The 4,222-nt window shown below is 39.8% G+C and overlaps 1 protein-coding gene and 1 long non-coding RNA gene across 6 annotated transcripts in view; one reads left to right on the top strand and one right to left on the bottom strand.

Annotated features, from left to right (window-relative positions):
• The window catches only part of LOC102380267, a 62,736-nt gene that overhangs the window by 21,563 nt on the left and 36,951 nt on the right, over window positions 1-4,222 (bottom strand). The window lies entirely within an intron of this gene.
• Window positions 1-4,222, top strand: part of ESF1 (ESF1 nucleolar pre-rRNA processing protein homolog) — a 71,623-nt gene that overhangs the window by 62,043 nt on the left and 5,358 nt on the right. The gene's annotated exons all lie outside the window — the stretch shown is intronic.

Genomic DNA, 4,222 nt, shown 5'->3' with positions numbered 1-4,222 from the left:
CTACTCTTAGGCCCCTGGCAGAGGTTACATTTATGGTGGAGATGACACATGAATCACTCCATAAATTGTAAGATACCACATGTGCAAGCGATTTATAGCATGATATAAATGATGTTTAATGTAAAGCATCTTTGTGGCTGGTTTGTATTGCATATTAATTTGTACTTGTAGCATGTTAAAGTACAGTGACGCAGCCCTGCGCTGGGTGGCAGTGCTCAACTTCCTAGGTATCGAGTGGAGAGAGCTGATGCGGGTATTTAAACCTGCTAAGTGGGGACATCCTGGCAGCTTCCTCTGCTCAGCACCACTCAACCCACATGTGGGACAGCCCCATACATGGGTTTAAGCCTGCTGAGCTGAGGGACCCCATCAGTCTCCTGACCCAGCACCTGTCTACTCGCATCCTGGTTTAAACTTGCTGGTGTGTTTGCAGTGTCTGAGATCTGTGATCAGACCCCTTAGCATCATTATTTAATGTCTGCCAGAGGCCCTTAGAAAAGACTATAATTAATGCCAGACAACTTGGTATTGTGATAAATAGGTTTTCACAAACCTGTCTCATACTCTTTGAGATGAGTTTGGTTGATGAAGATAACTGTAGGCTTAGTTAGACTTTTGTAAGGTTTAATACTACACACTTTTCTGCCTGAGAACTTAGTACTAGACAATATTAAGAAAGCAAACATTAAGTTGATTAAGAATTGACTGTCAGATCTCAAAAAGTAGTTACTATTGAGCTTTCATCAAATAGCGTATTACTTAGTGTTCTGTAAGATTGTTATTCTAGTACTTTGTTGAGCAATCTGAACATAAAAAAAAATTCTGGTAAGATTTGTGGATGGTGCAAATATTTTTGTAAAAAAAAATTCTGGTAAGATTTGTGGATGGGGCAAATATTTTCCTTTGAGGTTGGTGTAAATTAGGTTGGAACAGCCATACAAAGCACTCTCAATTGATCACTGATCTGGACCCACACAAACAAAATATGTTTTCGTCTGGCCAAATGCAAAGTTATGCATTTAGGAACAGGGAATGAAGGTAATAACTGCAGAAAGGTGAGCAGAGTCCCAGAAAGCAGTAGCCAGAAAAGATGTGGGGGGATCATAGACAAACCATCTGAATATGTTTCTAGCATAACACTTGTAGGCAAGAAACAGCTAACACAAACCAGGGATGTGCATCAGGAGAATGGATTTAAGAAAATGATTTTACCTCTGTGTGGCATTAGTGAGATTGTTGAAATACTGTGCATCATTCTTGAGTAAATATTTGAACAATTGAAGAGGGTGCAGAAAAAGCCAAAGTGATTTCAGGGCTTGAAAAAATGCTGTTTTCTGAGAAACTTAAAGACCTCGATTTGTTGAATGAAGATTGAGAGGTGATGCAATTAACAGCATTCTCACAAAGATCCTACATGGATCTAAAGTCATCTCCTAACTTCTACTCAGTGATGGTCTAATTATGCAGCTAGTGTTTGTTTTTTAACCAGTAAGTGTCTTCAGAGGGATTAAACACAGGGTGCTGAAGGCCAGAAAAAGAACTGATGGGTGAAAGCCAAAGCGAGACAAACGGAAATTAAACATAATCCACACATTAATAGTGAGGGTGCCGGTAATTAACCAGTGGAATGAGCTAACAAGGAAAGTAATGGATTTTCTGTCCCTTGATGTCTTCGGGTCAGAACAGCGGTATGCTTTCTGTGAGATGTGTTTTAGCAAACTATAATTTTGGGTTTTAATTAAACACGTTATTTGGCTCAACATATGGGTAACAGTGAAATTTAATGGCCTGTGATTATATAGGTGGTTGTATCAGCTGATTTAATGCCTTTAAATTCTGTATATCTGTGCACAAATGTTCACAGGATTAGAACACTGCAGATTTATCTTAAGGGTGATATGAAAGACTCCTACTGGATCTTGGCACTGTAAACTGTAATTATCACTTTTTTCAATCTCAGGATTGACTTTCAGTTTCTGTATGTTTAAGGATATGAATAAATGAAAAATTATGTTGATTTAATAGGAGACAAGATTTATTATACATCAGTTCATCTGCTGTTTTACTTATCCACCCTGTGATAACTGAAAGATAAGCATGGGTAGTTCATATACCAGAATAAAGCAACTGCTATAAATTACCCACTGCTTTTAGCTTCCATTTATCTTGGGATACAAAGGGCAGGTGAAATGGTTATAGTGGATCAGGTCAACACAAGCGATTCCCACTTCTCCCCCACCCTTTGTTGCTCCTTTAATTTGGTATAATTGTTTCATCCGGTCATTCCCTAAGTTTATGTGCTTGTGTTTGTTAATGAAAGTGAGCATATTTCCCATTCTTTTTCACTAAAGAGGTTTATTTTAAATACATTCATTAAAGTTAGTTAGTCCTTTTTTCATTGTATGGTATGAATGCCAATGTTAAACTAAATGCCTTCCAAATGTGTTCATTCACAAACGTGAACCTTGCAAGATGGTAAGTTCTATATATGTTGCACAACTCAGCTTAACCTATATAATGCATTTGCACTCTTGTGTGTTAATCAGCTCTCCTGTTTTGCATATTGTTCACAAAAAATGAGGCTATAAGAACAATGCATTTGCAAAGTCAAGTGATCAAAAGCCTAGGGTGTGCCTGGATGTTGGGACTGCCTTTGCAATGTTAATTCAGCCACTTTATGTGTACATATTATGGTTATAATTTTTATTTACAAGGTCCCATTCAGTAAATGGATAGCTGTTGAGTGTTTGTTTTAATCCTGCTTGCAAAATTAGTATTCCCTGTCCTTTCCCTATGTGTACCATCCAACTTCTTCACTGAAAAAAAAAAAATTCTCCTGGGCATTTCTAACAATGCTCTCTCTTGTAGTATCCAAATGTTTCACGACTATCTAGGAATCAAAACTTGTGGTAGAGGTGATATCTTTTATTAGACCAACTAGATGTTTTCAAAAAAATTACTTTATTTGCAAGTTTTCAGGCACAGACACCCTTCTTCAGGCATAGGAGAAAAGATTATAGAAGTTCTCTTGGGTAGAAATGAAAGTTCATATTTCATACATCATGAGTATGTATTAATTTATCCTTTTATCCCCCCCTCTCCTCGTCATGTGTCCCACTTTTACAGATGGACAACTGAGGCCAAGAGATTAAAGCTAGAATTTTTAAGTATCCTCTTATTTTGGGGTACTTGAATTGAGAAATAAGGTCTCGCTTTTGAGAATGCTCTACATTTTATAGCCGTCTTATGTTTAAAACACAGCTCTAATCAACTTTACTGTGGTTGTGAATGTTCAATGCTTTTACAAATTTGGCACCAGGTTTTCACTGGCTGTTACCCAGAACATGAGGAACACATTATTGTGGCCAGTCATAAACATTTTGGTTTACTTGCTTACCCTTCATTACTGTTTTTTTTGCATTTTTTTTTTTTGCATTTGTTGGTTAATGGGTTAATTTTGACCCACTATGGAGATCCTACCCACTGTGGAGATCAGACTTCATCCCCGTTTCCCCCTTCCACAGTTCCAATATGATGCCAAGCAGTAATGAAGGGTAATACTGTGATTTTTTTTTTTAAATACATAGGGGGCAAAAGAAGGTACCCAGTAACGTGGGGCCTCTGCAAGACATGCTAGGAAATCTGGTTCTCGCACCAGACGACAAGGCTAACCTATTTAACGATTTCTTTGCCTCCGTTTTCCTCAACAGGGGAAACGGATCAGCCCATCTGCTGTGACCCCCTCAGGCCCCGGGGGAGGTGCACCCAGGCCCAGGGTCAGTGAGGATCTAGTCGGGGAACTTCTGGAGGGACTGGACATATTGAAATTAGCTGGTCCTGACGATCTCCACCCCAGAGTGCTGAGGGAATTAGCAGAGGTCATTGCGGGACCCCTGGCACGGCTTTACGAGCACTCATGGTGCTCTGGTGTGGTGCCAGAGGACTGGAAAAGGGCCAGTGTGGTTCCCATTTTCAAAAAAGGGAGGAAGGAGGACCCAGGAAACTATAGGACAGTCAGCCTTACCTCGATTCTGGGTAAGCTTTTTGAGAGAATTATCCTGGCGCGTGTCCACAAGGGGCCAGCAGGGGAGGTTATGCTTAGGGGCAACCAACATGGATTCATTAGAGGCAGGTCCTGTCAGACCAACCTGGTGGCCTTCTATGACCAGGTCACAAAATCCTTAGACGCAGGGGTAGCAGTGGACGTAATCTTTCTGGACTT

The sequence above is a fragment of the Alligator sinensis genome, unplaced genomic scaffold (genome assembly GCF_000455745.1).
Source record: "Alligator sinensis unplaced genomic scaffold, ASM45574v1 scaffold1139_1, whole genome shotgun sequence".
NCBI classification, from domain to species: domain Eukaryota; kingdom Metazoa; phylum Chordata; order Crocodylia; family Alligatoridae; genus Alligator; species Alligator sinensis.
Note: the sequence above shows the minus strand (reverse complement) of the source record. Positions and strands in the feature narration are given on the sequence as shown.